The 16,230-nt window shown below is 40.0% G+C and overlaps 1 long non-coding RNA gene across 1 annotated transcript; it reads right to left on the reverse strand.

Annotated features, from left to right (window-relative positions):
• Positions 1-8,744: 8,744 nt before the first annotated feature.
• On the reverse strand, positions 8,745-9,624 carry LOC124295352. The gene is made up of 2 exons (XR_006905270.1): positions 8,827-9,624; positions 8,745-8,774 (listed from the first exon to the last, which is right to left on the reverse strand). It is a non-coding gene; the product is annotated as an uncharacterized LOC124295352 (long non-coding RNA).
• Between the last annotated feature and the right edge of the window lie 6,606 nt (positions 9,625-16,230).

The raw sequence follows: 16,230 nt of genomic DNA on the forward strand, positions 1-16,230 counted from the left end.
TTAATGGAACGGAGGTAGTCAGCAGTCGCTCAAAGTGCGGATATCGAATACGTGCGTTTGTTCGGAAAGCATAGGTTTATATGAATTTCATGTTTTATAAAGGTACAAAATTTTAATAGAAAATATTGTTTTAATACAAATATTAAACATTAAAATAAAATAAATAATATTTTCAGAAAAAAAATTAATTTTTTTAAACAAATTCGGCATTGCTGTCGCTTTCTTCATCGTCTGTGTCCGAATCGGTTTCGTCGATGTCGTCTTCTTGCTCACATTCAGACTGAGAATCTATAAAGAAATCATTTATTATTATAAGCAATATATTTAAAACAAAAGATATTTTAGAAGTAAATATTTAAAATTTACATTTACCTTCATTTTGATTTGGTTCAATGATTATGTCTTTCACGAACGTTGGCAATTGATTCCCTTCGAACCAGTCGAAATCATACCGGCCATCAATATCTTTCCAACCATTTTCTGTTGCCAACATATTAGTTAAAATTTTTTTGTGAGCATTCCTCTAAATATTAGAAATGTAAGCGGCACGTTGCAAGTGTTTTTTAAGCTCTGCTTCGCATGGCGGTAGACTCGAAGCATCAACATTCTTAGCTTTTATTTTAAATAAATCTTCTTTATTTTTGTACGTGTATGTTTTTGTAAATATTGCGAATCGAGCTTTGTTAACATTACTAACTTTTTTTAGGCTGTATAAACGGCAAACAAATTCCTGTATTTTAGTGAATATTTGCGTAAAATCGTGGTCCTCCATATTGCTCAATTCAGTGAAAGCTTGTTGAAATTCCAGTGATCCTTGCAGAATATTAAAAGGTCGTTTCTTGCCTTTTTTGTAGAACGACGGATTGTAATTACACCCGGTTAAGGAATGCAAACCTGGCAGAGCAGCGCAAAGAGAGTTTCCGAGATGGGAGTATAATTGTGTGACGTTTATATAGCGTTTATTATTTCCAACGCCAGCTTCGATCCAAATGTTGCAGTTATTGTTGACGTTATTCATATTTGCAAGCATTATAATCAAAATATCAGTATCGGAACATTTGATACATACATTTAATTCATTGATGGTTTTTATGTTGCAAACATGGTGGACAATTTTAGTGTCAGCTTCGTCGTGCGATGTGCAACTGAATAGCTCATCTATGGTTTTTTTTACGACACCATTTAAAGCTTCAAATTTGTAGCACTTATCGAAATTTAAATAAACAATTTTTCCTCCAATAAAAGGGGCCATTTCATTTCTTTCTCAATCTGAAATTAGGAACGACACTAAGGCTTCTTTGAACTTCAAATTACGAAGTTCTTTCACAAAATCTCTCGGACGATTTTGATCTCCTCCAGCAATATAATAATCGCGGTTTTCAACAGCACCACGGAGAGTATGCTCAGTGTCTTTTGTTGATGGTGACTGATATCTATCAAAAATTATAACAATGTTTTTTGCATTTTGTTTGAGCAAGGATTATAAAATTTGTTTAGAAATATTTCCAAATGTCAAAGGTATATCTTTCAGTAAATACAAAAAAAAGAAACCATCGATTACAATTATATCTAGGTAAGGAGGATCTGTGCTTTCAATTTGAATTTCTAGTATCTTTAATAAAGCAGACTTATCTGATTTGCAAATTGTACCGTCCAGATGACATAAAGATAAGGGCACTGGCGTTAACGGGAATGATAACACTTTTTCTATGTTAATTTTTTTCTCCACTGCAATAGTGAGAAGACGCCCAAAAAGATCTCGTTGCATACGTATTTCTTGAATCTTGCTATTTATCATAACTTTATGTTTTTTCAGTGTTTTAGCAAATGTTAATAAGTTATTTTTTTTAATTGGTTTTTAAAAACGATCGCTGTTTTCAGAGCACTCCAATATAAATTTTTCTCGCTGAGAATTTCCAATGCTTTCTATGTTTAATAAAAAGTTAGAAATTTCGGTGGATGTAGCCTGGCCAGTTGAGATGTTGAAAAGCTCTCCCTTATCGACATTTTCACTAAATGGATTCATATTATTAACAATCCTTTCTATTAAATCCATTAGCTGCTTCGTACTTTTTTTCATTTTATTCGTTTCTAAATCTGACGTTACATCCTGATTTTTTTTTAACCCTGTTTCTTGTAAAACGTGTGAAATAATCGATGAGCGAATACTATGGCTTTTACACCAACGTTGACGAGCTGATATTGAATTAGTAAAATGCAGTATACCTCTTAGTTTATTCGCCGCATCTGCGTTAATGGTTTGTTCTAAGGATAGATTGATAGGCTGCCTTGAAAAAGGCTTGTCTGTGAACTTTATTCCAAACGATCCTTTTTCGAAAATTTCCTTTAGACCCGGATGAGTCTCCTTAACTTTACACAAGTTATAATGATATTTAACTAGCCACCTTGCATAATTTGGCTAATTGACCGCAAAAAACAAATTTGTTATTTTTGTTATAATATATTTATATAAAGCAAGATTTCCAGTTCTAATACTTGCAGTAAATAATAAATAATATTCAAGTAATTTTATATACATCATATAAAACTGAGTCGTTTTTCCATGTTCTCCATTTAGCGTTTCTTGGCTGTATTTTTCATATTTTTGAAGAAGATGTAACACTGCCGGACAATCTATTTCTGCAGAAACATGTTTATATTGCACGTAGTTTTGAATATATAATCTCATCTCTTCAGTAATTGTTACATTATTCACAGCCACATAATTACTAAAATGTAAAATTTGCATGGCCAAGCTTGATATTGGGTGCAATCTTTTGCATCTGTTGAAGTGCGTTCCTGAGATAAAGGCATTCATTGAGCCAGCAGCAAGTAAATGAGCATCTATCATAATATTTTCCAATCCACAATTATCTATAAATTTGCCTATGGCCTTAAAATACGCCATCATGACGTGAAATCCTCCTACATGAATGAACAGATTATCAAATGCTGGACTTTCCATTGCTTGAATCTTTAGAGCTATTTTGGTAATACCTAAGTCATAAGTCACTTGCATGTAAAGCTCATTACATTCTAGTGCGACTTGCTTAGTCTGATTCATCGTTTCTTTAACGACTGCATGGTTTTTTGGGGATAAATTTATTGTTGTCATATATGAAATTTTTTGTTTCATCGATTCATCGAGAAAGATTAAGCTGTTGAAACCCACCCACATCGGAGTCTTAGGGATACCGAGTACATGCGAAATCATCCATAGAAGATTAGTTCTCATCTGACTTTCTGAAGAGCTACGATCGACAACTTCATCCGATAGTGGTTTTATAACTTGCTCTCCTTTTCTCTTTTTTGACAAAGGTTCCAAGTCCGGAGTTACAGCATCAAAAGTTCTTCTTCTTTTTTTTTCTTATATTGCTAGATTCCTCTTGTATACTGTCCTCATTTTCGATACTTTCGTGTACAATATCCTGGAAAATAATTCCAACTGTGTCGTGTAAGGTGTCTTTCCTATCTATTGTGTCCACGAATCTATCAAAATTATTAAAAGCCAAACCCGAACAGATATTTGGTTTTCGTACTATATCATCAGGGCATACTTGTGATTGAGAACTTGCAAAGTAGGTTGCTTCGGTTTCCAACTCCTCAGTAACAGTATAACTACAGGAATGACCATATCTATTAATGATATCTACGACATTTCTACTACTAGTTAAACTTTTCAAAGCCATTGCCAGTGTTATATGCTTTGCAGTCTTCAAGCGCCCGTTTGTAACGCCATAGATAGCATCTTGCGCATATGACTGAACCAATCGTTTTTTTATAAAAACTATCTTTACGTCGTTTATCTCCACCGCTTAGCATCGATGAATAAAAAAACGAAAGAATCTTCGGTATGTCGCATTCTCCTTCTTTTATACTGTTGAGTGTGATATCATTGGTCAATTTTCAGGCACTATTTTCAATATTTGTCTTCGTAAGATAAAGGCAACATTTTGAACTGCTTCAAACATCAATATTTCTTCAAAATCACTCTCTGGAATGCACTCTACATTCTGGGGAGCAATGAATGTCTTATTTTTGTGAATAAGTACATTAATTTGCTTACCGTACGTTTGCCTTAATTTTTGCTCCAGATAATTGGCAAAAAATGGATTTGGTGAGCAATGCAAACGTGTTATGAACTCCTCCGTCAGTCGTTCGACGTATATCGTGTGCAACTGTTTCAGTAAGACGCATTTTCTTTGCTCAAAAATAACATCGTTAATATAATCACAGACTTGCTTATAAGCAATACTGTGACATTCTCTTTCTTTATGGTACTGAGTTTTCTCCTTGGGCTGAGAACGCTCGCACTGACGAAGAAAATCATTTCGGCAAGGCAAATGATAAGCGATGACACGCTTCTCACGCACATGATCTTCAATTTTGTTAACGAATTCATAATCGTTAACTGTTTTCGCATTCGATATCAAGGAACTCGCAATGCTATTATTGTTCGATAAGTGCAATGTCAAATAACGGGGATGCAACCTCTTTCTCGCTTGACCTCAAAATATGCATAGATTTGAACTGCTAGCGGCGGTTTCCTCATTACCGTAAAATAATATTTATTTAAAATACCATTACAATACACCAGTCTAAAATAAATTCATTTATCAAAATAAATACTATACCTTGGTTCCGAACATGATGGCATATTCATTGGTATCGCGATTTCGGCAGCCGAATTACTCGCATCTACGTCAGACGGTATCGGTACACTTGCATTTGAACTGTAAAAACGTATATTTTAATATTTTAATTGAGGATGTTCTATGCTGTCATGCGGGAGGGCAAAGGGGCAGAGGGGTACCCTATACTTTAACACAGGAGAGAGCAATGGCTGTCAACTTAAAGTAAACAAATTCTTCTGTCTTAAAACTGTATAAATGACACTTTCGTATGAAATATATCAGTTAAAATAATTTTCATATAATTCCTAAAACTTTTTATAATTCACACTATATATTCCACGTAACTTTATAATAACTATTAATAAACATTTGATGAGAAATAGTAATTCATGGTTATGTTCACTAAAAACGTCGGCTAAGTTTACTAATACAGACGTATAGATGTATACACGTATATTACCTCCTCGCAACGATGCCAAATCTCTCACGTGTAGTCGTATCAGTTACGAGAAATTTATTTTAATATTCAAATGCTCTTTGAATCATTCGGAATGACATATACCACATTTACGGAATAAATCTATGAAAAATATACTTTTTAAATATCCAATGCTTATTTTTGTCTCTTAACTTTTTCTATTAAAAAAATCATGAAATTGAATCGAATCTTCGGCCGTCCATAAGAGCCCGTGTTATTTTGAGAATTTTCAACATCAAATTACTCGATAAAATCACCAACACGTAAAATTTTGCCAAATAGAAGATAGGTTTAGTTTTATCTATACAATCATGTTGCAAAATTTTAAAGAATTCTGTTAACTTTTTTTAACCATAGAACATCCTTAAATAAAAATCAATAGAGCAGTAAATACAATATAAATACAACGATACAACTGTTATAAAAGTGTCTTTTATAAGCTGTTAATTGAACACAGATACACTGTTTTTTGCAGTTGAAAATTATGTTATGTTAAATAAATATCTCACCTCGTTTGACAATCGGACGGATCGCTTATCGAAGCGGGAACAGACGAATTACTCGCCTCCTCGTCAGAAGGCATGGGTACACTTGCACTTGAGCTGTGAAAAGGTATATTTTAATTAAATAATTTGTTAAATTGACAAACGCCATACGGTTTATTACCATAGTTTAAACATTTTAATGCGAAATCAATTCACTTGCTTAACCTAATCTGGTCACAGACCGTCAATTTTCAAATCGTTCGTCGCAGATATTTTGCACGTTGAGTGTACTATTATAATGTTAAATAAATATCTCTCTCACCTCTTCTGATAATCGAACGGATCAATTGAAGTGCTCGCTTGTAAATCATGAAGCGTCGATGTATTTTCACTTGATCTGTAACAAAATATATTTCAATTAAATAAAAATAATTTCGTGCAGTATAGACAATATAACAAACATTAAAAAAACTTTGTGAAACGTATATAATTTTTGAAAAACTGGTGAATTCGAAAAATTAACGACGGAGCCAGGAATCGAACCTGGTATCTAGCGATGCTTTACCGGAGCCTTACTCCACTAGACCACCTAGCCGCCCTGACTCTGATGTCGTTAATTCCTCTCATCACCAGTAAGTTCAAATTTGTTTTCTTGTGCTGCGATAGCATGAGTGAATAAAGAAAGTGTTCTTCCTCTTCAAGACACGACTTGTAAGAATGTCTGTAAGTGTGTTTACATTTTGGCATCTTACGCTTCTTGGTGCGAAGCTCGTAAGACAGTCAATGACCGAAATCCGATAGACGATCCGCATTTCAATATTAGACGGTCATTGACTGTCTTACGAGCTTCGCACCAAGAAGCGTAAGATGCCAAAATGTAAACACACTTACAGACATTCTTACAAGTCGTGTCTTGAAGAGGAAGAACACTTTCTATATTCACTCATTAAAAAAACTTACTGTGATACAGAAGGTTGACTATGTGACGGGTTTTGAGTCCGCACGAATAATATGGGGGGGGAGACAATTAGAGACGGGGCGGATATAATTGGTAAAACTTGATGTGTATATTTGAGCAAAAGGGGCCGACTTAAACTAAGAAAAATACAAAGGGTTGTAGACTCGAACGGGGGCTGATCACGCCTCAGCCCTTAGCGTTTCTTAATACTAACTTACAGGTACGCGCGCGGGGGGGGGGGGGGGGGGGGGGAGAGTGGGTGAGGTGCCGGGGAGTGTGAAGTCGGGAGGGTTGGTATTGCGAGGGGATGGGGTGGTGTAGCGTGACGTGGAGTGTGAGGTAGAAAGGGTCGGTATTGCGAGGGGAGGAGCAGATCGGCGGTATAATGCAGGCTGACCTGGTGTCGTTGGCGTGTGTGTGTAACGGTGTTCAGTGGGGCGTCTGTGTTCCCGGTCTCGTCGTTCTCTCTCTCTTTTTCTCTCGTTCTATCTCTTTCTTCCTCGTTCTTTCTCTCTCTTCCTCGTTCTTTCTCTGGTCACGTCTATCCTGCAGGTAGGGTGCTGTCGTACTGAATCTGGCGCTCGGCTCTGCCGAGCGTCGGGGGGGCTTCGGTGATGTTCGGGTCTTTCCCGACGGGACAGGGCTCACCCGTTCGGCTCTTCCCCGCGGGTTTGGGGTTTGTTGTGACTTGCACTCTAGGTGCAACGTCACAACTCCCCCCTCCCCACGCGGGGCGAGGCCTATAGGGTGAGCCGGTTTCGGTGACGGATTTTGTGGTCCTTTCGTCTGTGTATTCTCTTTTTGTTATTTTTGTTGTTTCTGTGTTGTCTGCTCCGATCTGTCGGGGTTAAGGGATGGAGGTTGGGTTGTATTTGCGGGGTGTGTGTTTGGTGTGGGTTGTGGGTCGTCTTATATCTACTTATTCTACTTAGTCTCGTGTGTCTTAATCAAAATCATGTTTTTTTTTTTTTTTTCTCTTATATAAACTTATTCTATTCTTATATTATTTTGTACTTGAATTTTTGGTTTTGGTACGGTGGCTCTCGTCGGTGTGGGTCTTGGTGAGTTTTTGCGTTGTTCTTTGTACCTCGTGGCTCGTGGTTTCTTCTCCCCTTTTGGGTTGTGTTCTGTTTCTTTGGCCTCCGTCTGTCGTTGTTCGTCCGTCGGTTTGATGTTGTTAGTGTATTTGGTGTTTTCTGTTTTGTCCCTTTTTTTTTTTTTTTTTTTTTTTTTTTTTGTATCGTATTGCGTCCCGTGTTGTGTGAGCGTCGTTGTTCGTCCGTCCGTTTGGTGTTGTCAGTTTGTCTAGTGTTTCCTGTTTTGTTCTTTTTTCTGTTTCCGTATTGATTTTCGTTTTTTGTATCGTTTTGAGTCCCGTGTGGTGTGTGTGGCTGGTTGGGGTGTTTGTGTATGTTCGACTGTGTCCGTGAGTGAGGTGGTGTCGGTGTTACTGTCTGTGTCGTTGTCCGTCGTTTGTGTTTGTAGCGTGCCTGTGTGTGTGGTTTCGATGTGTATCACTGTCTCTGCGGTGGAGGTGGTGGAATCTGTGTCGCTGTCGGTGTCTGGTGTGTTGGGGGGTCGTGTTTTGTGTGGTGCTGTTTGATGTGTGGTGTGTGGTTGGTGTGTTGAGGTGCTGGCTTCTGTTTCGTCAGTGTTTGTGCGTTCGTGTGCCCGTCTGGTCATGTATCTTTCTCTTTGTGCTCGTAATTCGTCGTATAGGGTGCTTGCTGGTTCTAAACTTGCGATTATGGCTATTATCTCGGGGTGTGGTCCTGTGTGTTGTTTGCATGTTTGTTTTGTCTGTGTCGATTCTGTGTGTCTGTCCATGTTGGCGAATGTCTGTAAGATTCTGTCTTGTGTTGTTTGTGGTCTCGCGAATCTGGTGTGTGCCCATTGAGAGGGTGATGCTGGGGGTGGTGTGTACCGTGGTGTTGGTGTGGGTGTGGGGCGTGTGGTTGTATGGGGTGTTTGTTTCTTGGTGGGTGGGTGTGTAGTCGTGTGTGTGGCCGTGGTTCGTGTGGTGTGGGTAACTGTTTGTGGGTGTGTGATAATTTGTGGTGGGTGTGGTGTGTCTGTGTTAGTGTGTGTGCATGTTTGTATGTGTTCTGTGTATTTGGTGCCCCGGACCAGTCCGTTGCATTTCGGGCATTGCCTTGGTCCGGAGGGTGTACTTGTGTGTGTGATCATCGTTGTGTGTGTTTGTGAGTGTCTCTGTGTGGCTGTGGGTGCAGTGGTTGTTAAGTGTGTTGTCGTCGTGGTGGTCTGTATTACCTTTCTGTATGTGGGGGGTGTCGGTAGTAGGGTTCGTCGGGTCTCCGTCTGGTGTGTGCCGTCGCGTCCGTATTTGTGTGGGTGTGGGGCCTGTCCTGGTGTTTGTAATAGTGGTGTTTTTTCTGTTTGTGTCGTCGTTGTCGTCGGTCTCGTCAGTCGCAGCGTCATCAGGGCCGGTATTTTTGTTTGCTGATTTTCCATGTTGTGTTTCTGTGGAGTGAATACACATGTTAGTTTATTTTCGGGGTGTGTTATTTGATTATGTATATAATTTTAGGTCTTCTATATGACATTTTCCTATATTTCTACCGCTCTCTGTTGTTAATTCGTATATTGTGGGTGAGACTTTTCTAGTGATTATGTATGGGCCTATGAATTTTTTATTTAACTTAGCTGTCGTTCGTTCTGGTCCGGATGAGAGTGTGTGGTTCTTTTTTAGTACTCTGTCTCCCTCCTTGAATTGAATGTCTCGTCTTCGTAGGTTGTAGTAGTGTGCTTGTTTTTCGTTTGCTTCTATCAAGTGCCTCTGTACTTCGTCTCTAAGTATTTGTAGTCGTCTCAAGTGGTCTGTCCATCTGTCTGTGTCTTGTAATTCTACTTCGTCGTGGTTCTCTAACTGATTTCTTAGACATTGTGTGGGATTTAATTCCCTTCCTAGGTTTAAAAAGGCTGGTGTGTGTTTAGTTGATGTGTGTGTACATGTATTGATTGCAAATTGTAAGTCTTGTAAGTGTATGTCCCATTCTGTGTGGTCGTTGTTTACGTAGGCTTGGATCATTGTTTTAGCGGTTCTGTTGACTCGCTCTACGGGGTTGGCTTGTGCGTGGTATGGGGGGATTGTTGCGTGTCTAATGTTGAATTTTTGTGTCAGTTCGCGTATGAGTTTGTTTATGTATGGTGTGCCGTTGTCTGTCAGTAGTATGCGTGGTGTACCCCATCGTGATATTACGTGTGAGTGGAATGTCTGTTCTACTGTTTTGGCGTTTGCTTTGCGTGTCGGTATGATTTCCACCCATTTAGTGTATAGGTCTTCGAACACTATGATGTATTGGTTTCCTTTTTTTGATCGTGGGAGTGGGCCCATGATGTCGGAGGCTACTACTGTCCACGGTTCTTCGATAATTCTCATGCCCTTCAGTCCTGCCGGTCGCGCTTGTATTGTTTTTGTTCTTTGGCATGTGTCACATTTTTTTATGTAGTTTACTGTGTCTCTGTACATCCCTGGCCAATAATATTTTTTTGCTACTCGTTGGTATGTTTTTTCGATCCCTAAGTGTCCTGCTTGTGTTACGTCGTGGTTTTCGTGTAGTATGTGTGTTATTTTGTCTTTGGGTATGACTAGTTTCCATGGGTTTGTGTCTGGTAGGAGGTTTGAGTGTAGGGGGTTCGGGCGGTGGAAGTATAGTTGATTGTTTCTGATTCGCCACGACTCGTTTTTCTCTGGGCGTGTTTGTACTTGTGTTTTTTTGTATGTGTACCACTTGTCTGTCGTGTCTTCTATTGTGTCTATGTGTTCTTCGTCTTCGTGTCGTCTTGAAAGTGCGTCTGGCACGTCGTGCATTGTACCTTTTCTGTGTGTAATGTCAAAGTCGTATTCTAATAGTTCTAGTGCCCATCGTGCAAGTCGGCCTGTGGGGTTTTTCAATTGTCTAAGCCACTTCAGTGCGTGGTGATCTGTAATGACTTTAAAATGGTATCCTTCCACGTATGGTCTGAATTTTTTTATGGACCAGAGTACCGCCAAACATTCTCTCTCAGTTGTCGAGTATTTACGTTCTGCCTCGCTTAGCGCACGGCTAGCGTAGGCTATGACATGCTCTTCGTCATCGAGAGATTGTGTTAGTACGGCACCTATCCCTGTTCCGCTAGCGTCTGTTTGTAGTGTGAATGTTTGTGTGTAATCTGGGCATGCGAGTGTGGGTGGTGATGTGAGTGCGTGTTTGATTGTGTTCATTGCGTTTTCTTGTTCTTCCCCCCAGTGCCATTTCTGGTCTTTTTTCAGTAGTCGTGTTAGTGGTTCTGTAATGTGTGCGAAGTTAGGTATGAAGCGTCTGTACCATGATGCCATGCCAATTAGTCTCCGTAGTTGTTTTATTGTTTTTGGGTTTGGGTAGTTTTCTATGGGTTGTGTTTTGTCGGGGTCTATGTGTAGTCCGTGTCTGTCTACTATGTATCCGAGATATTTGACTTGTGCGCATCCGAATTCGCACTTCTCTGGGTTTATTGTTAGTCCCGCGTCTGTAATTCTTTTGAGTATTTGTTCTAGTCTTTGTAAGTGTTCGTCGAATGTTTGTGTTACTATTATTATGTCGTCTAAGTATGCGAATGCATATGGTTCGCATTCTGGGCCTATGAGTCTGTCTAGTAGTCTTTGGAATGTCGCCGGTGCGCCTGTCAGTCCGTATGGCATTCTTTTAAATTGAAATAAGCCCATTCCCGGGACTGTAAAGGCTGTTATGTGTTTACTGTCTTCGTCGAGTGGTATTTGGAAGTATGCTTGGCTTAAGTCGATTTTCGATATGTACTGTGCTGTCCGTAGTTTGTCTAATATTGCTGTCATGTATGGTAGTGGGTATGCGTCTTTTTTTGATACTGAGTTAACCTTCCTAAAGTCTAGGCAGAAGCGATATGTGTTATTTGGTTTTTTTATCATAACAATTGGGCTCGACCATTCGCTTTCTGATGGTTCTATCACGTCTTCTCTTAGCATTTTGCCTATTTCTGTGTGGATGGCTTCTCTAATTTTTGGTGATACCATATAGTATCTTTGTTTTATGGGTGTGTGTCCTTGTGTGTCTATTTTGTGTTTAATTAGGTGTGTTAGCCCGAGTTGGCCTGGTAGTGTTGAGATTTTCTGCTGTATTGTCGTCTGTAGTTGTGTGTGTTGTGATTGTGTGAGTTCTTGTATTCCTGCGCATATCTGTGGTTCGGTTTCTTTGTCGGTTTGTGTGTCGTCTGTTGTTTGTGCGTTTGTGGGTATGATTTTTTGATTTGTGATTTGTGTGTTCTGTGGGTTGTCTTTTTGGGGGGTGTTTTCCGGTGGTGTCTTTGTGCTGGGTAGTGTTGGTGTTAGTGGTTTTTGTTTCATGGTTGTTTTTTTTGTGTTTTCGTGTCTTTCTGTTGTTTTCGGGTTCGTTTGTTGTTTCGTTGCTTCTAATTTTTCTGCTGCTTTTGCTTGTTTTGTGTGTGTTTGTGTTGATTGGTGCCGTGTTTCTCGTGTTTGATGTGTTTGTATGTATTCTTTGAGTGGTGTTGGTAGTTTTTGTGGTCTAGCTTGCATGTGGTAGTGTGTCTGTGGGTCGTCTATCAGCGACCATGTGTTTTTTCCATAATTTATTAGTATTCCAAATCTTATTAAGTCGCTGTTCCCAATGATACCTTGTGAGCCTAAGTCTGGTATTAATCCGAAATTAATTTTCTTTGTTATGTTGCCGAGGCGTATTGGGAGTGTTACTGCTCCTTCTATCGTCACCTGTGTTCCGTTTCCCATTGTAGCTGTTCTGTCGGGTGTGTTGTTTATTTGTGTGTCTGTGTTGTGTAGTATTTGTATTACTTCTGCGCCTAGGTATGAGTGTGTTGCGCCTGTGTCTATTAGTGCGTTAAATTCGTGACCGTGTATTTCGATTCTGATGTGAAACCTACTTTCCGTTCTGTTGTTATCTGTTGTGGGTGCTACTGTCTCGGGTGTGTTTGTGTTGTTTTTGGGGTTGCCCTCCACCCTTGCTGGGTCAACCCTTACTCGTTTCCCTGGTTCTGTGTTTGTGTGCATTGCCATCTGAAGTGTCCGGGTTGGTTGCAGTTAAAGCATCTGCGTGGTGTTGTGCCTGTGTTTGGATTCGTTTGTGTTTGTTGCTGAGTGTAGTGTGGTGAGTTATACGTGATTGCGGGGTATCGAGTCTGTTGCGTGTTTTGGTTTGTTTGGTTTCGTCGTATGTTGTCTGTGAGTGCCGGTGGTATATTTGGTGTTGGGAGTATTGCTGGGCGGGGTTGTGTTTGTGTGTACTTGTATGGGATGTATTGTGTGTGGTGTGTTTGGTGTGTGTAGGTTTCTCGCGGGTGTGTGTAGTTGTTTAATATTGTTTGTCTCGTGTTTTCCCATTCGATATTTGCTTCCCATTCTTTTGCGGCCATTTCCAGTTGGTCGAAGTTCGCGAAATCGTATGGTTTTATGTATGCCTTGTATTCTATTTTCATGTTTCTGTATGCCAGGTCTAGTTGTGTTCGTGGGTGGTATGGTGGTTTTAGTTGTGATAGTAGTGTTCTAAATTGTATTAGGAATTGTGTGATTTTTTGTGTTGGTCCTTGTACGTAATTTCTGATTTTTTGTTCTAGCCTGTCCCTATGTTGTATGTCTTGAAATGCGTGTGTAATGTCTCTTTCGAATTTTTCCAGTGTTCGCCATTTGCCTCTATTTAATCTGTACCAGTTTTTTGCGTCACCTTCGAGTATTGGGCTGAGGTTGTTGATTAATTGTGTGTCGTGTATTTCATAACCTGTTTGGTAGTCGCGGAGATTTTGTAAAAATTCGTCTATGTCTTCGTTTGTGTTTCCTGAGTATTTTATGTTCCATGTTTGTATTGTTTTCATTGCCATTGCTGGCTGATTCCAGTATGTACTGTTTGGGTTTGATGTGTGGTTTGTGTTTGTGGGGTGTATTGACTGTGTGCTGTATATGTGTGGATCTTCGTATACGTTTCTGTCGCTTGGTGATGCTTCGAGGTCTATTAGGTTTTGCATAAGTCGTGTGTTACGTGTGTTGGTGGCTAAAAATGTGTCTGTTCCTGTGAAGTGTCGGTTCGTTTGATTGGTGGTTACCGTGTTAGTTTGCGTGTGTGTAGGTGTTGGGATTGTATTGTATGTTTGTGTGGGATTCGTTGGTTCTGGGCTTTCTTGGTGTTGAATTTGTGTACTGTGTAAATTGTGTGTATTCTCTATGATAGCTGCATCGATTATATTTATTGTGTTTGGTGAATTTATCGTGCATCGTCTATTTATTTCCTGCCGTTGGGTCGGTGTTTGTTGATCTCGTGTCGCGCGCGGCTCGCTCTGTGTCGAGTTGTTTTGGTTGCGTTCGGGTGTGTGTATGTCCATGTGTTCGCGCGCTAGGCCTTGCGGTTCCCTGTGTCCTTGGTCTGCCATTGTGTGTATCGTGTTTGGTAGTGTGTGTTCAACTGTCTTTATTTGAATTTTCGTGACTGTGTAGTTTTGTTTCGTGAGTCTATGTGTACTTTGTTAGCGTTTATTCCTGTGTTTTGTCTCTTAATTGTTTGGATTTGGGGTAAAAATGTGGGTAATTTACGTTGGGCGCCAATTTGTGACGGGTTTTGAGTCCGCACGAATAATATGGGGGGGGGGGAGACAATTAGAGACGGGGCGGATATAATTGGTAAAACTTGATGTGTATATTTGAGCAAAAGGGGCCGACTTAAACTAAGAAAAATACAAAGGGTTGTAGACTCGAACGGGGGCTGATCACGCCTCAGCCCTTAGCGTTTCTTAATACTAACTTACAGGTACGCGCGCGGGGGGGGGGGGGGAAGAGTGGGTGAGGTGCCGGGGAGTGTGAAGTCGGGAGGGTTGGTATTGCGAGGGGATGGGGTGGTGTAGCGTGACGTGGAGTGTGAGGTAGAAAGGGTCGGTATTGCGAGGGGAGGAGCAGATCGGCGGTATAATGCAGGCTGACCTGGTGTCGTTGGCGTGTGTGTGTAACGGTGTTGAGTGGGGCGTCTGTGTTCCCGGTCTCGTCGTTCTCTCTCTCTTTTTCTCTCGTTCTATCTCTCTCTTCCTCGTTCTTTCTCTCTCTTCCTCGTTCTTTCTCTGGTCATGTCTATCCTGCAGGTAGGGTGCTGTCGTACTGAATCTGGCGCTCGGCTCTGCCGAGCGTCGGGGGGGCTTCGGTGATGTTCGGGTCTTTCCCGACGGGACAGGGCTCACCCGTTCGGCTCTTCCCCGCGGGTTTGGGGTTTGTTGTGACTTGCACTCTAGGTGCAACGTCACAACTACCCGAAACTGCTTTTCTGAAACGCTTTCCCAAAGCCGTGAATTTTCTGTAGCACTGAACATGATAACCTTCAATTTCGTTTGGAGTTGACGGCAATACTACAGTATTAAAATTCAAATTATTCTCACAACGAACACTTAATATTTCTTTGTATTTTGCAAGAGTTTTCTCAACAAAAAGTATAACGTGCTTATCTTTTTGCAAGGAAATGACGCAGATAGGAGGCATTTTACACGCACAAAACAAAATAATATTTCAGCACTGTACACTGGTACGTCTGCGACTGATGCTTAGATGCTACACTAAACGCTTCTCGAGTTGGGGAGACCTTCTAGAACTTACGAAAATCTCTGTTCCAAGTATACAAACAGACCCAGAGGGTCAATCACACCTGGATATACCTGCTGTCCCCTCGCTCGCATAACGACTTTTCGAGTAGGTTATTGAAACCTTATTTATTTTATTTCTGCTTTAATTTATTTTATTTAAAACATAAATGTAAGTTTCAATTCTTATTATTGTGAAATTACATAGAAACCAACCATTTCAATTATTATTTAACTATTATTTTTTGTGAAATACATTTTAATACCTAGTGAAATTTAATGATAAACTATATCACTATATATATATATATGTATGTATATATTTATTTATATATATATTGAATTACAAGCATATATCCGTACGCGCTCCGAACAGACGCGCGTATTCGATATTCGCACTTTAAGCGACTGCTGACTACCTCCGTTCCATTAATTTGTGATCTGACTATTTTTTTATCAAATAATATATAATAATAAAGCAGTATGGTAATTTTTCAGTTATTACTAAGATATTGCACCGACATCGTTCCGGCGACAACTTTTGTGGCGTGCTGACTCGCCGCGTTCCACAACAATGCGGTCTGACCACTTTCTCCCTGTTTTTTATACTATAAACTAGCTTCTTGCCAATTTTAAATTATTACTAAACACTTGTAGAGCATGTTGTAATTTTACATATATCAAAGCGCGCCGCCGCCAGTTGGTCCACTACCTGACCTTGCGAGTGCGTGCTGACTCATGTACGCCCTCAATACTGAACCATATTGAATTATGGACCATTACTAAACTCTTGTCGATTTTTGCCGCCAGCTCTCCGACTATTTGCGTAGTATTTTTTCGACAAGGTAGCTATCGGGGTATTTTATTTTACTGAGCTCCTCCTCGTAGAAGCCGCCCTCGATGAGATGATCTTGATAATCGTCAAGTTTTTATGTCGGTGTATTGGTATTTTTCACCTCCCTCATGGTGAATATTTCTGTCATCCAATTAGGTGTATAGCCTTTTTCGAATACATTGTTGTACTTGCTGATTCGAACTCGATCGCCTACTTTGAATTCCGGCTTTCGATTACTTCGT

The sequence above is a fragment of the Neodiprion lecontei genome, chromosome 7, assembly GCF_021901455.1.
Source record: "Neodiprion lecontei isolate iyNeoLeco1 chromosome 7, iyNeoLeco1.1, whole genome shotgun sequence".
In the NCBI taxonomy this organism is placed as follows: Eukaryota; Metazoa; Arthropoda; class Insecta; order Hymenoptera; family Diprionidae; genus Neodiprion; species Neodiprion lecontei.